The sequence below is a fragment of the Pan paniscus genome, chromosome 6, assembly GCF_029289425.2.
Source record: "Pan paniscus chromosome 6, NHGRI_mPanPan1-v2.0_pri, whole genome shotgun sequence".
Classification (NCBI taxonomy): Eukaryota; Metazoa; Chordata; class Mammalia; order Primates; family Hominidae; genus Pan; species Pan paniscus.
Window position 1 is genome coordinate 46195790 of NC_073255.2, and position 20593 is coordinate 46216382.

The 20593-nt window shown below is 44.6% G+C and overlaps 1 protein-coding gene across 3 annotated transcripts in view; it reads left to right on the forward strand.

The window, feature by feature from the left end:
• The first annotated feature begins 7443 nt into the window (after nt 1–7443).
• GLI3 (GLI family zinc finger 3) overlaps nt 7444–20593 on the forward strand; it is a 276357-nt gene continuing 263207 nt past the window's right edge. Inside the window, exon 1 of one of the 3 annotated variants that reach the window (XM_063606217.1) lies at nt 7444–7585. The gene's annotated coding sequence lies outside the window, so the exon portion shown is untranslated. Of the gene's footprint in view, nt 7586–7751; nt 7864–8122; nt 8392–20593 lie in introns of those variants that run through there. The other 2 variants (XM_063606216.1, XM_034963994.4) reach the window with 2 other exon arrangements.

Consider the following 20593-nt stretch of genomic DNA (forward strand, 5'->3'; position numbering starts at 1 on the left):
TTGACAGCAAGGTGGATGGACTAAATACTTTCCTTCCACTATCGCCATCACTGAGATCTTCTGCAAATGGGATAAGAATGGGAAGGCCCAGTCCAGCATAAACCAGTACAGCCTTTTGTGAAGGCTCCTGGAAAGCAAGCTGGAGCTGAGTTTATGATTCTGGGACGTGAGTCATTTCCCTTGGGAAACACAGGTCTCCTTGCCCATTCCTGCTCCAGAACATGGTACAATTGACAATATTTTTAAAAGTCTCTAAAAACTCCTAAAACCTTGTCTTTAATAGAAGACCTATTGTAAAAGGTGCCTTGTCCAAGTGAAAGCCTTCTCTTTGGGCTTGAGAAATATGCAGGAGTTTAATTACTGACCAAGTCTCTCTTATTTGGGCAAGCTTGAATGAATTCTTCATGGCTGGGATCCTTTCTTGGGAAACTAACTTTGATGGCTATCTACCCAGCACCTTTCCAATCAACACTGTGATTATTTTACTTTTTTTTTTTTTTTAAAGGTGTTTTATTCTGACTTTCTGATGTAGCCTTCTGATAAGGCCAGAATCTGGATAATCCAGGCTAACTAACCGCTTTTTGGCCTTAATTGCCTGGCCCATACAAAGATAATTTACTCAATTCTCCACTTCATTTTTCATGTGTAGATGAAGTCTGACTGTAGTTGCTCAGGCACTATTAATTCAAGTTAACAAGCAACGAAGGCTGCAATAAATTTGTATTTCAGGCTCAACTTTGATTTTACTTACAAACTTCATACAAAAGTGCTGGTTGGCATGCCTGTCTTTGAAATGTGCTCTATAGAAAGGCACTACATGTAAACTTGTATCCTTATGTTCTAAAACATACCCAATTTTGGTAGAGCTTAAGAAGTTAGCAGAATGAATTTTTTTTCATTGTTATTTCAAATAAAAAGTAAGTGGAATATGTGTTTCTCTGGATGGTATCTACAAGAAACTAATTTCTCTTGGGGGAGAAATTGGACTCCCAAGAACCCTCTGTAAGAAATAGTCTCCTAAAATAATCTGGTGACTTTGCATATTTCAGTAGAAAGAACTAGTCAAAATCCGCTGGGTGCAGTGGCTTTCGCCTGTAATCTCAGCACTTTGGGAGGCCAAGGTGGGCAGATCACCTGAGGTCAGAAGTTCGAGACCAGCCTGGCCAACATGGTAAAACCCCGTCTCTACTAAAAATATAAAAATTAGCTGGATGTGGTGGCACATGCCTGTAATCCCAGCTACTCCGGAGGCTGAGGCAGGAAAATTGGTTGAACCCGGGAGGTGGAAGTTTCAGTGAGTGGAGATTGCACCACTACACTCCAGCCTGGGCAACAGAGCAAGACTCTGTCTCAAACAACAACAACAACAACAACAACAACAACAAAAGAATGAGTCAAAGTCAATCACACTTTCACAGGTGAGGCAGAGCACAGACATAAATCTCCACATCTCAAGCATCCTACTTACTGTGTGTGAAAACATTGTGAATGTTAACATGGGGCTCAGCTGGTTTAAAAAAAGTAGAGAGAAAGAAGAAACTTGCTTTCCTTGGCATCTACTAATCCGGATAGTAGGTCCACTCCTCTATTTACACCGTCTCACTTTCTTTTTAAATCACAGTGACTCTGTGAGATGAATATCGTTATCTCCAATTCACAGATGGGCAAACTGAGTGAATTGATTTAGCAAAGTTACAAAGCTAGTAATGATGGAGAAATGATTTAAATCCAGGCCCGTTCTCTTTTATATGCATCTGATCAATATTAAAGCACCAAAGAAGTGAGGCTACTAGTCACTATCATAAAAAGCAGAACTGTATGCTACACACAACGGACAAAGAGAGAGCTACAGGTGGAGAGATAGACAAACTCCCACCTACCAAATTCTCTGTATAATTTGTGCTTCTTTTCCTAGTCATGCTGGACCATGAAAGGGATGCTACAGTAACAAAGGTATAGAAACCATCACTGGCCCTTGGCTCCAGGCTATTGGAATCCTGTGCCTCCAAGATCCTATGTCCTTCCTTTCCCTTGCTAGGAGTCTCTTTGGTGTTCACTAAAGTTCTCGCATGGACACTGTAAGCTCTTTACCAGTTCACCTGGTCTTGACTGGCTTTGCTGTAGTTTTTTCTGGAAGGTGATCATTTTACCTGTTATCATTCATGTTAACCTCTCCCTCTGATCTCAGAGCTCTTCCTGTGAATACCACAGAGGTTGGGGAATGCCCTTTTCTCAGGGGTACTGTGGTTCCCAAGCTCATGACCACTGCTTCTTGTCTTTCCTTGAAATATCCCAAACTCTCCATTATATTCCCAGGTGGGTGGCCCCCATTTTCTCCATCTCTTTTGTAACAAAAATAGAGGAGGTTGTATTCACCAAAATTCCTCATAAGAATTCCTTATAGTTTTTGGAAAAAATAAATTCACAAGCTGCTAGGTGTGGGGACAAGGTGACTAGGGGTGAAACTTAAAAGACAAGATCAACTAGTGCAAGATGCTGTAAACCATCTTCTAAGGAAGACGGGTCCTGCTAACTGGAGGGCTCTTTGTTTTTCTGCATACTGGAATCTCTCAGAACACAAGGTTTGGCAGGACATATATGAATTGCTCTGCCTAAGGGAAGAGAAGTCAGTGGGGTTGGGCACTGAATAGAAGGACCGTGTAAATAAAAATATCCCTACGGGGGCATGACTAGAGAAGGACAAAGGACAGACATTCTAGTGGGGAATGTCGGAGCTATTTGCTGTGATGTGTTTGATGTCACATCCTCTCCTTTATAGGCTGTTTTCGGAAAGATTTGGTAAAACCTGCAGTTTATGTAAGTGGATTATTTAGGGCAAAGGTAGCAAACCTACGTTTCCAGGAGTGAGGCAAGTTATATAAACAAGTGATGCTGCAAGTATAAGGCTGTAGGGAGTGGTAGCGACTGTGGCCAAATGAGGAGTACAGGCTTCACCTGAAGGCATGCAAAATTTACTGGTGCATATCAAATTAACATGCACTGGCAGATGACATTTGCCCTACAGACCACTGCTTGTTACCCAGCTTTAAGAAAACTCAAAGAAAGACAGAACATTGCTGCCAGGTGGATAAGAGATGGTCATGAAGGTAGTGGAGAGGCCTCAGAGGGATAGAAGAGACAGGTGAAACCACCAGGTCACATAAATAAGTTCCTAGGGAAGGAAGGAGAGACCTCAAGAAAACACTGGTTACTGAAGTGTTTGGTTTGAGACAACTGAGAGAAAATTATTTTATTTAGAAAAAGCGGGATACAGAAAATCATCTCTAGGCTGCCTAAATGATAAATAAAATCCACCATGCTCACCTCATGCCCACTGTGAGCGAGTTTCCAGAAGAGCAGGCAAGGATCTGAGTATAGGGTATGGGTCAATGTCACACAGCATCCACAGGGGCTCTGAAATTTGCAGAAATCCAAAGAGAGGGTTTTAGATCTTCCCAACTTGTGGGATTGGCGGAGGTCCAAGCCAATTATAGCTACATCTCCAAGGTGAAGAGGGACACAGCAGACATCTGGGTTACATTTATAATCCCAATGTTCCAGGAAGATGGAAGAACAAGTTACGCGGGTGCTGAGTGAGAGACCCCAAGAAGGGCCCCATGTGCGATGCACTTAAAAGTATTCTCCTTCCTGGCAGCTGGCCAGTCAGCGTGGGGAGGCTCAGGCCCAACCACTCTTCACCAGAGTGTTTCCTTTCCCAAGGCACTCCTGAGAGATTCATGTGGCCAGGGATCTACCTTTGTTCCCTAGTACTTTCTTTACATGCAGGCCGGCTGGCAAAGCGTGTGCAGAACACGCAAAATCACCAGGACCCAGGAAAGTAGAGTGGGCAGGAGGAAACCTAGAGAGGTGAGCCTGGCCAAGGGGAATATCGGATCTGCTTGGGAAAGGTCATTATTTTCTGGGAATGCAAACTCTCAGATTGATTATGAAAATGCAGCTGCCTCTGGCCACCTTCCTCGGTTGCCTAAAGAAACTTTGTATGAAGTGTGAATAAAGTGGAGCCGAAAGATGAAAACAGAACCCAGTAGACATTATTGGAGCCCCTAGATCCTGTTTTGCCTAAAGCACACCTACATGTTTCTGGACTTTTTTGTCAATAAAAACAGCCACCCAGTCCCTCTGAAGTTTAACTTAAGGCAATTGGAGGTGGAATTTTGTCCCATGCAACTTGAAGTTTATCAGTACACATGGACTACCCTCCTGGAATTTTCCAATAATTAACTGGGTGCTACTGTGCAGGGAGATGGAAGAACTGCCATGGTAAGTGAGGGGAGAAAAGTATTTGTATAACATCGGCCCATGGTAGGAATCAGAGGAGCACGTGAAGTTTGTTTCCAGGTTCATCCTTTGTTCTCTCTCTCGCGTATCCTTCATTCCTCTCCCACTATCTTTTGCAGTGTTGTTAGGAGTTGAATTATGTCCCCCGGAAGAAAATGTTGAAGTTCTAACCCTAGGAACCTCAGAATATGATCTTACTTGGAAACAGGTTTGTTGCAGATGTAATTAGTTAAGATGAGGTCATTCTGGAGTAGGGTGGGTCTCTAACAGAATATAACTCGTGCTTTTATAAGAAGAGAAGCCAGAGACAAAGGGAGAATGCCATATGAGGACAGAGGTGGAGACTGAAAGGGAGAAGCTGCAAGCCACGGGACACCCAGATTGACAGCCACCACCAGAAGCCAGTAAGAGGCAAGGGAGAAATTTCTCTTCCAGGTTTCAGAGGGAGTGTGGCCCTGCATGACACCTTACTTTTGGACTTCAAGCCTCTAGAAACTATAGGACAATACATGTCTGTCCTTTAAGCCATCCAGTTTTTGGTACTTTGTTACCATGGCCCTAGAAAACAAATGCAAGTATCTTCAAGTATCTCCTACTTCACTGTTGCAACAACAAGAAAGAAAGTCTGTCTTAAAAGCTTAACTATTCTGAGGACTTACTATATTAAAATTTCTTAAGATATCTGCTTTTGAAAAGAGAACTGATGAGAGATGGCAATAAGTCAATCTATGATAGAATTTCAGACATCAAGGAAGGGCAGTGCACAGAATCCTGTAAGTCTCTTAGTGCTGTGTATCACTACAAACAAAGGTTCTAGCACTGTGTTTCTGGGTGTCTTTGGGTTTTTACAGATGTCTCAGGAGCAACTGCAGAAAAGGGAAAGAGAGAAAGGCTTAGGGGGATTGGGCTCCGAGACCTCATTCCAATTTCAACCAGAATAACTCTTCTATATTTTGGGATTCCATGTAAGATTTCATTTGGAAAGCGTTCTGGTGTTAACACAGAGAGAAAGTCACTGCATTGTGACATTATTTAACCCACACTCAGGCAAAGTGGGTTTTTTACCCCTCCACTGTTTCTGCAAAACGTGCCTACTTATATGTATGGGTTTACCATTAAAGCAGAGTTGGACACATAGGAGACACAGCATTATTCTTCCTCTTTTTTGTTTAGCTATTGTGACGGGCATAGGAGGAAAGATTAGCTGCTTTTGCTTTGTTCTTGTCTTTTAAGAACTGAAAAATCAAGATCTTCATGATTCAAAATGTGCTAGAAGACTGAAGTAAGAGTCGAAATATCTAGTTTATTCTATTTGTTGATTTATTGGCTGTCTTTCTTTTTATTTATTTTTTGCCATTGGGTGAACAGAGTAGGCTATCAGGATGTACTATTTGTATTCATGTGATTGAGGCAGAAGCAGTACATGAATACTAAAAACAATTGTAACTGATGCTGGGAGTATATAAAGGAAAGAGTGGCTTGCAATTCTCTTCAATTGTAAAAGCATAATTCTTACACACTTGTAGCCCTCTATACTTTTCCATATATTTCTCATTGGAAACCCTCAGCCATCCTGGGAGGTACGCGACCTGGCACTCCTAACACTATCCCCTAGATGGGCTCAGAGCCTATGGAGGCTCAGAGAATCCTCCCAGGCCTGAGGCCAGTTAGTGAGCGCGGAGATGGGGCTGCCACAGGGCTTCTGAGTCTCGTGCTCTCTGCGATGAGTCAGTGGTGTTTTGTTTTTTCCTGAGCCGTGAGGTCGAGGGAAATCTTAAAACAAATGGCTAACTAGGGCCTTTAGCCTCCACCACTTCCACCATAAAACCTTAAGTCTGTCTCTGCACTTGTCATGTCATTGCGACAAGGAAGGAGTCCCAAGAAACAAACAATGAATACCACCCTCAATTTCGTTAAAAGATTCTTCAGTTAAGCATTTGAATCTCAAAATGCTCTTCAAATTCTAATAGCTCATCATTCATCCACCCACACTCTTCCTTCAGTCAAGACACTTGGCGGCAACGCCACACAAGCAACCGGGAGCTCCGGGGCACTTCTGGCTGGGTGGACCCGGCTTAACCAGAAAGAGGGGATGTTGGAATGTCACAGGGGCTTTCTTTTTCTTCCTGTGTTTCCCCCCGAGAACTCCTTTTTTAAGTTACATGTCCAGGTTGGATATATTGAAATGACGCAGATGAACAAGGACTGGATGGTCGAGGAAGGAGGCCAAATAACTTTTACTAGCATGGGCCTCTGAAAATGAAGCAGGGACAGAGACACTTTGTAGCTCAAGGAAAAGCGGCACGTTAGAGACCAGGCTCCAAGCCTGGGGTCTTTGTTTTTGTGTCTTTTATAAAGTGGCCCATAGGGACAGCAGGCTGTGTGGTGGGAGCTCCTCCTCGCTTCGCGGATTTGGCCCCGAGGGCAGACGAGTCCGGTGGAGAGGAAAACCCTGAACTTCCAAAGGCATCATCCCGCGAGAGAGGGAGTTTCGGGGTTGGCTTGGGGAAAATGTAAAACAAGGAGATGGGGAGCCAAGGATAGGGGGGCGGTGGTAATCAGAGAAGCCTTAAAAGAATAAAGGGGAGTCCAGCCCTTGAGCAAGAGTGAGAAAAAGAGACTGGGTGGGAGAAGATGGGAGCAGACAGGACGCAGCACGAGTGCCAGGGCGCGCATTTGGGGGGTGTCCTGGCGGTGTGGAGAGAGAGGGCGCGGATGACATCACGCCCGGGCCCCCTTCCCCTCGCCGGGTGGGTGGGGCTTCGGCGCGCCGGGCGGGCGCGGGGTCAAGTAGGGGGAAGAGGAGGAGCAGGCATGAATGTGTCTGTGTGAAGACCGGGGAGGGGCGGAGGAGGAGGAGGAGGAGGAGGAGGAGGAGGAGGAGGAGGAGGAGGAGGAGGAGGAGGAGGAGGAGGAGGAGGAGGAGGAGGAGGAGGAGGAGGAGGAGGAGGAGGAGGAGGAGGAGGAGGAGGAGGAGGAGGAGGAGGAGGAGGAGGAGGAGGAGGAGGAGGAGGAGGAGGAGGAGGAGGAGGAGGAGGAGGAGGAGGAGGAGGAGGAGGAGGAGGAGGCGGCGGCGGCGGCGGCGGCGGCGGAGGGCGGGGAGGGAGCGCGCGCGTGGCTCGCGGCGCCCGGGCTCCCCCCCCAGCCCCCGACCCCGGCCCGCGACGCGCCGCCTCCCAGCCGCCGCCGCCCGCCTCGCAGCTGGGACCCACTCCGGGCTTGGGGACCCGGCGGGCGGGAGAAGCGCGGGCTCCCGGCGCGGCCTGGAAGGAGCGAGAAAGCAAAAGTAAGGCGAGCAGCACTCCAAGTTTTCCCAACTTCGCCCCCTGCGGCGGCAGGCGTCCTGCTGCTCAGCGCGTCCCCTCCGAGCCCGAGAGTGGCTGAAAGAAAAGGGACTGGGCGGGGGCGGGGGCGGAGGAAGAGAGAGTGCGAGGGAGCGAGGAGAGTCCGGCAACATCTGTTAAAACTTGGGGGAGGAGGAGCGCGGGGAGGGAGGAGGAAGAGGAGGGAAGGAGGGAGCGCGCGGGAGGGGAGCGCGGAGCCGAGGGACAACTTTTCCACCCCGTGAGTAGTGCAGGCGGTGCCAGGTCGGGGCGGGGGGCTTCTCCACCCAGCACGGGGCTCCAGGCCGGGATGGGACCTTTTTCCAGAAAGTCGATTGGATGCCAGGAGAGGCGTACGGCTGGGGGTTTCTTTCTTTCTCTTTCCCCTCCCTCCCGCGGTTGAACCAAATCAGAACTGTCACTCAGGGCCTGTGAGTCAGAAGGGATCGGATTACACGATCCCCGAAACTGATGCCGGAGCTGCACGAGCGGGAGGGAGCGGGCAGGGGCAGCGCCACCGGCGCGCTCGCACACTCGCACTCGCGCACACCCGCCGCTCCCACTCACCCGCGCCGCTCTCCCGCCTTCCCCGCGCGCCCCGCGGCCGCCCGCGCCGCACCATGCCCGCGGCGGGCGCACCCCGCGCCCAGCCCGGCCGCTCGCGGTAGCCGGAGCCGCCCGCGGTCGCGCGGAGCGGGGAGCCGCCAGCCTGCGCCCCGTCCGCGGGTCTATGGGAAGTTCGGGGACTTGACAGCCGCTGCCGCCGCAGGTACGTCCCGCTCGAAGTTCTTTGTTTCGCGGACCCCGCAGCCCGCTCCTGCGGCCGCGCCCGCGCCTCCGGGGCCAAAGGTGGTCCCCAGCGTGGGGACGGAATGGAGTGAAAATGGCTGTCAAAAGGCGCCCAGATTTAGAGAGCCGCCGGTGAGGCGTCCGAGCAAGGCTTGCATTCGCTCCCTCCTCCTGGAAGGTCCTTTCCGAAGAGTCCGACCCGCCGACCGGCCGGAGACGGATTGGAGAATTTCACCTCCCGGAGGGGGGACGAAGTTTGCGGCAGTGGCGGCGGCGCCCCTCGCCTCCGCCCCCATCCAAAGGGTTCAGAAGAACTCCGCGAGCCCCGCACGCGCCTGGCTCCTTCCTTTGCGCGGTGGCGCTCTACGGCTCGGGCTTCGGGCGCGCACGGCGCTCGGGATGGGCGGAAGGAGGCGGGAGGCGAGGTGGGTGCGCGCGGGGACCTCCGCCGCGGGGACCGCCGCCGCTGGGGCTTCTCCAGCCCGGGCTATGCTTCGGAGGGCGGGGGTGTGGTGTGAGCGGATGGAGAGAGGCGCGCCTTCGTCGTCATAGAGGAAAAGTGAAAGTTGTACCATCTGTATATGATTTGGGATTCTCTTTTATTTCTTTTCCTTTCCAGGGGCAGCGCGCACAGACACACAAAGTAACCGTGGTCCATGCAATAATCATTTAAGGTGCCGCGTTTACACAGAGCAGCAGGGGACAGTTACTTTCTTGAGTAGCAGCGGGAAAACGGGCGGGAGAAGGCAGAGAGGGTGTAAATGTTGATCCCAAACTTGCAGAGTTTGTGAAGCGACTTTTAAGCAGATTGTCCGAAGCGGACGCTCCACCCCGCACCCGGCCTTTTATCCTTTCCTGAACTTTGTGCTCCTGTCCCCCATTGCACCTCCTTCTGTAAGATGCCGTCCCCCGAGAGGCGCTGCACCCCAGGCTTCCCTTCCTGACCCCGCGTGGAAAGAGGATTAAGGAGGCTCCCTCCGCCGCTGGTCCTCCTGCCCCAACTTCTCATCTCCCCAGTGCAGACTGCCGGGTAGATTCTGGCCTTGGGTACAGTGCTCATGGCCCTCTGCCAGTTTATATGTACATATATTTATGTAAAACATTTTCTCCCAGCTCTTTGCCAGCTGTTCCACATTTTCCAGCTGCCACTTCAGTTTGAAATGATGGACTGTCTGCGTCTCCAAGTCAAAGAACCCTTTAGTCAAAGGTATGGAGGGCCGGCCGCTGTGCAAATACATGGCAGTGCCATTAGCCGGGCTGGTATTATTAGTTCTAAAAAATACCTCCTGCTCCCCTTTTCCTCTCCTCCCTCTTCTCTCCAATTAGGCTTTCCAGAGCACAGTATATACACTTTGCTGAAAATTCGAGTAATTAGGCCTTTCCCTCTTAAATGTGATTTTTGTACAGAATTTGGATGAGGCCGTTTTTTTAGATCCCTGAAATATGTGTCTGGTGGAAATAAATTAACTTTTAAAAATAAAAGAGTTTCAGCTTGAGCGCATTGGGCATGGCGGGTGGGGGGCCTGCACCCTGGCCGTCTGAAATAAGCTCTTTTCAGTCTATTTAAGGCAGGAACCATTCATCCTCCCCACGCTACACTTTTTGTGTTGTTTGATGTCTTAGCATATTATAGACCGAAATCTACAAGAATTGACCTAAAGTATTAATTTTGAGTATTTATGTAATTGCTCGGTAATTTTGAATAGGTGCCTTATTGATTGATTCCTGTAATTATTTCATTTAGGTTTTAGATTAAAAATTAATAGTAGTCTGACAGTTTCTTAATTACATGTGTCAAGATTATTTTGAAGGAGGAAAATGCTATGTTTTAAAATAGTGAAATAGCCTCAAAATCTCTTAATTTTTCTAAAGCAGAACAGTATTTCAGTTGAGGGGATATATTAAAGCTGCCGGGACTGGTTTTAACAATGTAAACTCTGTGAAGTATCTGAAGAATTTGTTTATGTTAGGAAATATTGGTCTTAACGACCTGGTACACAAACACTTTGGCCAGTTAAACTATATTCAAACCTAAAACAAACATGAAATAACATTTAAATTAGTTGTAATAGCATGCTTATACAGAGTAGAGAGTTTATTTTATACTAAAAGCTATTTAATTAGAAACTCCCCGCCTAAGGGGAGATCCTTTCAGGGTATGTAATGCTTAAAGTCAGCCTAGGGAAGCTTTGGTTTAAGATGCATGAATGAGTCCAACGTGAGAGGTGTCTAGTGAAATTTCACACAAGCAGAAACACTTTAAAGATATAGATTGTATTATTGTTAATAGGCTGGTAGGTCCAACTCAGATGCCTACCAATTCCCAGTGCCTTTAACATGCTTGTGTTCCTTGACTGAACCTTGATATAAACACATTTCTATTGTATATCTAATTTGCAAAGGACCATAGACAGAAATGAGAAAATTCAATACTGATGAAAAATGGCTCTGTAGAGTTATTTCATTAATTATTTAATGAAAGAATTGTTAATTTATCAATTCGATGTGCAAGCCTAAAAGTTGGACTTTCCTTTGTTTCTTGGCCAGTGAAGTTTCCTTAATTACCTGCATGCTGTAAGCGTTTCAGACTTCCTCTGTGCTTAGCCATTTAGAGGTCCTTCCTCCTATGTAAGGTATCCTGCTTACTGAGACCTCTTCTCCCCCTCCTTTTTTTGAGGATAGAGTTTGGGAGCTTATGAATAGAAACAATTTAATGATCATTGTCGCATGCACTCACTTACATGGAGACAGTAATGTACTAAGAAAAACCAGTCTTGAAGGAAAAGTGAATCAATGAGTCATGAAATCCTCAAGAAAACCTTAGTAATGGAATGTTAATGCTTTTAGACTATAGTAGATTATCTTAAAAGTCAGACTTTTCTTCTTTATGCAATTGTTGTAAATCCCCAACTAAAGAATTCTTTGAAGGAGGTTTTAGTTTTGCTGGCATTCATATTCTGAGGTCGGTCTGATTTGTTTTGGAAGATTCAGTAAATTTTCTGCCAACTTATATCATGAGAGGCAATTAAAATGCTGAAATGACTTTATAGGACACACACGCACATACACACACGTTTGTTAAACAAAAGGTTCCACTCTAATAATGACTTCAGGTTGTCTTTTCATTAAAGCCTAGGAGAAGATACTGCTCTTCTCTTCACGTTGTCATTTTTCTAGATGAAAATTGATCTGTTTCTGGTTTCAAAGCAAATAAAGGGAGACAGAATAAACAACAACAGGGCAGGGGTACTGCTGCAAACTTTTTCAAGTATTTTCAGTGTATTTTTCATCTTTACTTTTATTTGATGGGCCTGTGAAATAGAGCTGTAGACTGGCGAAGACTTTAAATGAAATTTCACACTTTGATGATTTTTTTTAAACTTTGATATATTGACAGCAAAAGGAGCTGCAAAGCTTTTATATAACTTGAGCAGTAACGCCAAGCAGCAGTCAAACGTCTCTATGCATTTGTGTTTAACTGCAGAAGAAAAACATGTCCATGGGCAGTGGAGGTTCTTATCAACCCCCTAATCCCAGATCCCAGCAAACCTTGAGGGCATGCCTCAGATCTTGCTGAAATCACTGTAGACTCTCACAGTTTGCAGATTAAATATGCTATGTGTTCCTGGCTCCAGCAACAGTTTTATGAGCTCACTAAGCTTCCTGTTTTAAGATCCTTTTCTTAAGTTTTTAGGAGCTGCTAAAGGCAATGCTGTCTGGAGTAAGTGGTACTTGTTAATTTAGAGACACTTTAGATATTTCATTCTCTTTTTAAAAAATTGCCAAAATTATTATTTTTAAATTGAAAGGCCAGTCACTCCAGGGAGAGGGAGGAGAGCTGTTTGAAAGAAATTGAATGTTAAATGTGTTTGGAAGTACATTTGATCGCAAACTTTACATGGTGTCTCAATTGTTTTATGGCACTTTTCTTTTGCCTGGCCCCTGAAAATGAGAGACTTTTTCCACTTGTAATTCTAAATGCACTATATTTGAGTGCCAAATTTCTTCACTACTCATTACCTCTGTGAGTGTCTTTTGGTTTTTTTAAATGTGAAAGTGTTTTTTGTTCTGTGTGTATATATTTCAACCCGACAAAATGTCTCAGAAAATCTATGGCCTTCTAAAGAAGCTGAATGAAAAAGCCATTACATAGTTAATAAGGTGGCTTTGGAACATTTCAGTCCCCTCCTGAAAGGCAATATTGTGTTGAGCTCCACATCTGCATCTGTGGTATCTATAGTTGTACCCTCATATATGGCACTTCTGCATTTTGCATAGGAGTCATAATTAAAAAAGAAAATACTTACATCATTGTCCAACAACATGTCATATAATTCCCAAGAGAACGCTAGCCAATTTTGTGCTTAAAGGTTATTCAATGAATGAAATTGTGAAAGCCCATTTGTCAAAGTACTGCATGGTTTCTGTTAGTGTTCAAGCCCCAAATTCATTGTCTGCCCGGGCCCAGCCATTAGTCATCAGTGTATTAGTGCTGCCTTCAGGCCATGCTGCCCAGCACTTCTTCACACCATTATAGCTTTGAAAGTGTACTCTGTCGACTTGTAGAATTACTGCTCTGATTTCCGCTTGGCTGGGTTTGAGGTAAGTCCCCTCCCTACCTTCTAGCTGACTGTAATCCTTGCTTTCTTTTAAAGCTCCTTTCCAGAGATTTAGGGGAAAACTTTCTTAAGGGCCGTGTTGGCATCATACTGTGGTTTTGTTGTGGCATGCACTGTACATATAAATTGTACCTGCAGTAAATTGGATTGACTGCTGGCCTGAAACAGCTAGAGGGGCTTTTCTTTTCTTTTCTTTTTTAAGAGGGGAGGGGGCTAGGCGGTGGGGGAGGGTGGCACAGGAGTACATTTTGACCACAAGCATTTGATTGTGTACTTCTATAATTCTTATGCCACAAAATTAAATTAATTAAGTAATGGGGGATAAGTGCACTTTTACTTAAGTCTTTATTGGAGTAACTTCAGAAGGTAGTGTGACATTATATTGCTTATTTTCATGTGGAAATTTTTAACTTTTGCTACTTTAACTTTTTTTTTTTTTGAAGATTGCATGAAATGCCTAGGAAGGCTCCGGAGTGCTTTACATTACAAACTATTGATTTGTACAAAAAGAGACTGAAAACTCACCATTTAGATGAAAGATAAGTTTCAAATTGCAGTAATGAAGGACTGAGACAGTTAAGCCCTATTATTGATTTCATTTTGTGATATTTTTAAAAAGAATGATTCAGTCTGAAGAAAGTTAGCAGTGTGTAGAGAAATTTCATCCAGCAGCTTAAGATTGAAGCCTTAATGACTCTGATGTATGGAAACCTGGAATCCAGTGGCCAGACGTGTGGAGCAGGCCATGCCACTTCAGGACAGTGTCTGCTGTTTGAACTGTGGATACTACAATGAAATTCCATATCAGAGAGTTTCATTGAGAGGGTGTGTAGGTTGGTGTAGGTTACACTGGCAGTTTTGTACATGCAAGGCAGAAAAATAAGACAGCTAAAGAATTCTGTCTGTGAACAAGCAAAGTTTATAGGGTAAGTGGACCATGGGGTAATTTTTACTGGATAATCCTTAATTATAAATGCTTAAATTCTGAAAGTATTGCTTTTAAATCTGCAATTAAGAATCAAGGATTAAAAGTTTAAAAGTTTGGAGGATAAAATATGGTAAGTAGTACTTCAAAAAAATGTTAAATACCTTTGGGATAGCTATAGATGATTTTAACATGCAACAGGTTATTGGTCTAATATTTGTGATGGTTTAAAAGTAAATTACTATTCATGGAACATACACTCTACTCCCTTATACTCCCTTAAGCCTTACTGTAAAGACACACATGATTCTAAGAAACCAAAGCTACACAAGTTCTATAAGAATAATTAAAGTTTTTTCTTCTGAAAATGTGTGAAAACTTTTAATTCCTATAAGCCTCAGTGAAGCGAGACAAGGGACACATCTGATCAGTCATGATATTTTTGTGATATATGTGGATTTAAGAGGAATACAGTTTTCATGAGCTTAGCTGATCTATAGACTGATAACTGACTTCCAGATCTCCTTCTCTGTCTGAGAAGGATTGCCTGTATCCAGCTAACCCCGTGAAAGTGGGGGGGCCAGCGTGCTCCACATTATTGCTCATTCTTTAATGGCACCTGCTATGCATGCTGCTTCCTGCAGTGCCTAACCAAGGCACGTGGGACTCATAGTTTTACAGAACTCAGAAATGGTAACAAGTATTAGATGGAGACCTCATACTCCCCTCAAATGTTTCTCATCAAGTACTTCTGGCAACAGGGGAAGAGTAGCTGATGATCTTTTCTTTCAAATACAAATGGCAGAAAAGTAAAACTGGCTCACAGAAATGTCGTTTGTGATTTTAACTGCAATAGCAATGATTACTTTCATGTCAAATAAGCTTTTCAGTGGTTGAAGTTAAATATATGGATTTCTTAAAAGTTTAGATAGTGTTAATTTACCAAAACCAAATTCACTTAATCCATAGCCAGGCAATTATTTCCCCTTAGAGTAATTTAGTTCCCCTTGGAGTAATTCCATTTGGGTATGTCTGTCATGAATACTGCTTATCTGTGATTAGGAGCATCAGAAATGTAGGAAAGAAAGATTGAAGACACTAGGCAGTGGATTTGGGGAACCCTGAGCTACCAAATGGCAAAGCGGACAGATAGAAGCTTTCCTATTTGGAGTTAAGATTCTAGGCTTTCCTGATTATGGAAAAATAATCATATATACAGGTAAAATAATTATACGTGAAAAAATGGTTAAAAATTAATGAAGATTTCATTAAGAACTTATGAAGTTGGGCTTTCCACCACCCCCCCCCCCCTCCTTTGCAGAAAAAGGCAACACAGACAGGGAACGGAGAGGAAATGAAGCCTTAGGAATCCTGGGAGCTGCTAGAGTGTCACAAAGGTTATGCATACCTAATTGATTTTGCCCTCAGAAGATATTTTGAACACAAGGAAACATCAACCACATTAAAAACCTATAAGAGGTTTTCTGTGGTGCATGAATACATGAAATCCAATGAAATGTTTAAAATTCCCTGCATTTTGCTCATTGAAACTCAGACTATTTCTCATTTCCAGAATTGATCAAAAAGTTCAAATCAACATTAGTTTGTACTTCTTGATTCTGAAAAAAAAATTCTCCTTCTAAAGGATTTATTTATTTTTGAGAAATGGGTTATTAAATAGCTACAGGGAGGTACATATCTTTAATAGTAGTTTTACCTGGATGGTTAATCCGGGAGTAGCATCTTGAAGTAGCAGTTGATCTACTAGTAATATAAGTATGAGAGCAATGTCACTCTTCAGTGCTACAGGGTAGGTTGCCTCAAAAATCCTTATGACAAGCTGCTTTCTTCTGGATATTTAAAACAGCAAATCAAGATTATTCAGCTTATGAAAATACAGGCAGGTGTAAATAAATGTTATTTCTCTGGAGGAAAACCTTCTTCCACTGGAGTAATAGTTCCCTAAACTACACGGAATAATTTCTCACTTAAGGCTGAGCCATGGTGCTGTTAATAGCACTGCCTCGCCTGGAATGTCTTCTGTTTCTGATCTCTTATTGCCAGTAGCTGTTTTAACCTATCAGAAACAGATCGGGTTATCATTAAATAGGCTTTTAACTTAGTTGTTTTAAATCTTGAAATACACTAAGAAAAAAAAGCGAAGAGAGTTTTTGCCCAAGTTTAGGCAACTTAAACCAACTGGCTTAGGGAAATAAATGAAGTAGTCTGCTGTTCACGGAGGATGCACTATCATGATTGAAGGATGCTGTTCGACTTCACCCTACATTAGAAAGTTGTTTCATTCACTTCAAACATCATTTTAAACGTTGGCTTTGGCATGGGTGCTTTATTTTTAAACATTTTAGTGTTTAAACGATAAAGGAATCCTGCTCCCATGGGGGTTAGAGGTTTCACTGCAGAGACTTGAAAGGAGAAAAGCTAATTTTTTCTCATGTTCCCACAATTGTGACTTTTCATACTTTCTATTTACTACAGAAAGCCTCTGGTTGTTGAGGTTGAACATTGGGACTCCACTCAGGGCCTCCCTGAGCTCAAGACAATGAGGCGATGTGTCTGTCTTAGCCATTCACAGCACTTGAATCTATGTATGGCAGCTAATGAAGAAAAACATTGGGGGCCAGGTTCATAGAAGGTGAATTCGACGTTTTGTGAGAGAAGCACACACCTATTGGTTTTGTGAAGGCTTTTCAAGGGATCCCCAATGTTTTATTATAATGCGACACTCAGGGTGGTTGCATTGCAAAGTACCTGGAAGGTTGCAGCTCCCTGAATTCAGCCAGTTAAAAGAGCCCTCTGAACGCAACCGGGGCCGGCCCTTGCCAGTGTTTGCTGGAAATTTGGCTGGGCCAACTGTAGAGTTTGCAAATGCCCGTGAATATTCCGAGGAGCAGGGTGACCACTCTGATGCGCCTTGATACAGACCGCTTCTCTGCACTGGAGGGAGACTGCCAGGCGCTGCTGGCGCTGGAGCTCACCTCCCCACCCCCTCATGGCCCCCAGCCCTTTTCTTTTTTCACTTTTCCCGCGGCCTGGCTGGCGGAGATGCATTGTCTCCCAAAGGCAGCTTCAGAAATGCGGATCAAAGCCGGGCCTGGGAGCACCCCTTCTGCCCCCAGACACCCAGAGCCGTCTCTGAGCAATCCAGCATGTTCTGTTTGCTGGCGCGCTGACTGGGGCGCGCCGGGGCCGGGGGAACTCGGCGTGGACTTCCCCGCGCTGATGTAATGATGATGGATGCGGCGACGCGGCTGCAGACGGCGCTGCGCGGGCCCGGCGCGCCCGCTAATGAACCCACCGCGCCGCCGCCGCGGCCTGGGACCTCGGGCAGGGGACGCAGGCGCGGGCAAAAGTGGTGAAAGGCGTGAAAAACATCCCTTGCCACCGTTGGAGGAAACCAGAACCTGAAGGGAACTCGACAGGAAAGCGCAGAGAAAGAGCGAGCTTTCAAACAAAATTGGCCATACCCGTACAACCTGAGCAAAACAATTACCATAATCAATGGGGACTCGCCTTTGTAATGGTGAAAGTTTCTGTTTGGGTTTCCACTGGTCCCCCGCCCCTTGCAGGTCTAAGTGACGACTCTAAAGAGGACGACTTGAGGCGTCTGTGTGCAAGTGCTGTTTAATATGTAGGTCCCGGCAAGAATTCGCCAAGGTGGTAAAGGTTGCGGTTCTGTTGCTCGCTTTCTGTTCTCTTGCTTACTTTCAAATGCAGACGTGCACTACAGCATCACCAGGTCAGTGGCTCCAGGAAGCTTTAAATGCCTTGTGTTGTAAGAGGTTGACGCAGGTTCAGATTTATAATTTAGAAAGAAAAGACCCACCTGCAGGCAGGTTGCAAATAGGAGACGGATTAGATTTAAAATAGGGTCTGGAATTAATTGTGCCCTGGGTTTAGGCCTCGGGGAAATTACAAAAGGTTCAGGGATAGTTGAGTGGGAAAAAGCCTTGACTGTTTGCTTTCAGGAAGGAATGTTTATCCCTCCTTTTACCTATGAAACTTCAAGCTTTAGGAAGGATATACCATTAGAGCAATTTTCCTTGCGTTGCTTTTTTTTTTTTTCTTCACCGAGCTCCTGGGACTCAAACATCAGCTACAAACATTTTTCCCCTTAAGCATGAAAAGTCAAGGGGCATGCCAGCAAATCTTGCATGTAATGTTTCAGTGGTGAAAGGGATTGAAGGAGAACAGTGTGGAGTCGTAAGCAAGGAAACTATATCGGGGGAAAAAGTATCATTTCATTCACATCTGAAAAACAGTGGCATGTTTTCCTCAGGGAAATGTCTTTGAAGTGAAGCAGAACTTAACGTTTTCCCTTGATGCTTAAGTTCTAAATAAATTATACTTCATTATTTTTTAAACTCCAGGTTTTAAAAGTGTCGTGGAGCTACTGTCCTAGTGGTGTTTTGAGATTCCATGAGGAATTTCTACTGACCACTTCTATCCCGAATGCTTGAATGGACCAGCTCAGGAGTGACTTTCCAAGCTCCTGACTATTCCCTGAAAATTCCATCACCACAACCCAAAGCAGCCACCTTTTGCCGCTCACTGACTCTTCACCCACAGTTTGATGAGGTGTGGGCGTCTAGAATGTTAAACTTTCTTCTTTATAACTGACAGGGACAAAGTTGTAAAATAAGCTGATATAATTTATAGGAATGTACAGGAAGCAGATGTCTGATTTGGCACATTGCCATCTTTATAGCCCAGTTCCAAGCATAAACCACACTTTTAAATAATTAGTTACTAACTAATGAGATCCAAAAATAAGTTGTCAAAATAGAAGAAGGGGGTAGATTGTTGAGTGACCAAGGGCCTATTTTTTAAAAAATCCATTTCAGACGGGGGTAGGAATTAGTATTCTTTAAGACCATTAATTAGTGTGATTTCAGTCAGTGCCTGGAGCTTTACCTCTTCTCACTTGAGCCTCTCTCTATGGTGATGAGCATTGGGAGGGTTTTATTGCTTTGTTAAAATAAAGTCCTTTGCCTTGGGGGAAAAACCAACAACTCCACAAAAACCAGGTTTGTCAAGGAATTTTGGGAACTTGTCTCCTGATTCCTATTAATTAGCACCCTCTGCTAAGGAAGATACTTAGTTCTTACTAGGAATCCCATCTCTGAATGGGTTTTTTTCTGGTGCATTTGCATGTTTCAGTGTGCAGTTTTAACGTTGTAGACTCTACTCAAATACAGCCAATAAAACTGTTATGTGTGTGTCGAAGGGAAGAATTATAGCATAGTAAATCCTTGTTTATCCCAATGGCTAAGAATGGAGTGTTTGGATCAATTAAATATTTCTGCTAAAGTTTTTAGTTTTTATAGAATTTGCCAGTTTTCAACGAAACACTGAATATGAAAAGAAAATGTATGTAGCTAAACCAGTGGTGATTGAAATTCAAGACGCTGCAGAGTCCTGTAAGTCACAGGGTCATTGATGCGATCATTTATGTACTCAGTAAACATTCTTACGTGAACTAAGTGCTGGGAAAGTAGAAGCCTTGTCCTCATGGAGCATACAGCCTGGAAAGGGGAGGTGGATGTTCAGCACAGACTTTTCCAGATGAAGGAGAGTTTATCATTGTGATGGGTGCTAGGATAGGTTTGTGTAGGGTGTTAGAATTCAGGATTCTAGAGTGCAGTTCATTCATTAGTTCATCAGGTCAGCAAAGACTTCAATGAGTATATACTGCACTGGGTATACAGCAGTGAGCAAAAATAAACATGTAGAACAGTTGTTCAAGGCTCATGCCTGTACTCCCAGCACTTTGGGAGGCCGAGGCGGGTGGATCACCTGAGGTCAGGAGTTCGAGACCAGCCTGGCCAACATGACAAAACCTCATCTCTAGTAAAAATACAAAAAATTAGCTGGGCATGGTGGTGGGCGCCTGTAATCCCAGCTACTTGGGAGGCTGAGGCAGGAGAATTGCTTGAAGCTGGGAGGCAGAGGTTGCAGTGAGCTGAGATCACGCCATTGCACTCCAGCCTGGGCAACAGAGTGAGACTCTGTCTCAAAAGAAACAAAACCGAAAAAACAAAAACAAACAAACAAAAAAACAAGCTTTAGTGAATCTGACAATTAGTAACGCTTGCTAACATTGAGGTTCCGGGTGCCATCCTCCAAGGCAAATGCATTGCAGGAATCTGAATGCTTAGCAAGCACTGTAGAAACACTGATACAAATGGTTCTTGTACCAAGTGAGAAACAATGATGCCAATTGTATTGGATTATTCTTGTGGCATACTTTAAAGATGATATTTAAATCAATTTTCAAGGACCATTACAAAAAGTAATTATTCTGAGATTGTTAGAGCTAGAAGGGACCATCAAAGATTTCTCCTTTAAGGGTTCTCTGTCCAGATTCTTGGAAAAGCTTGGAAGGTCTGTGATCCCTTGGAAATTAAATGTATACTTTTAAGTTTAAGGGTATTTTCTGGGGAGAAGCTCTTTAACTTTTAACACCTTCTTAAGATGTTACTTCCCCCCGCCCAAAGTAAAGGTCAGATCTCACTGCCCGATTCTGTCATTTGACAGATGAGATCACTGAGGCTCAGCAACAGGTTGTTGGCGGTTGTGCACTGGCCAGCTAGCCCCAGGGGGCGCCATGCAGGTAGCCC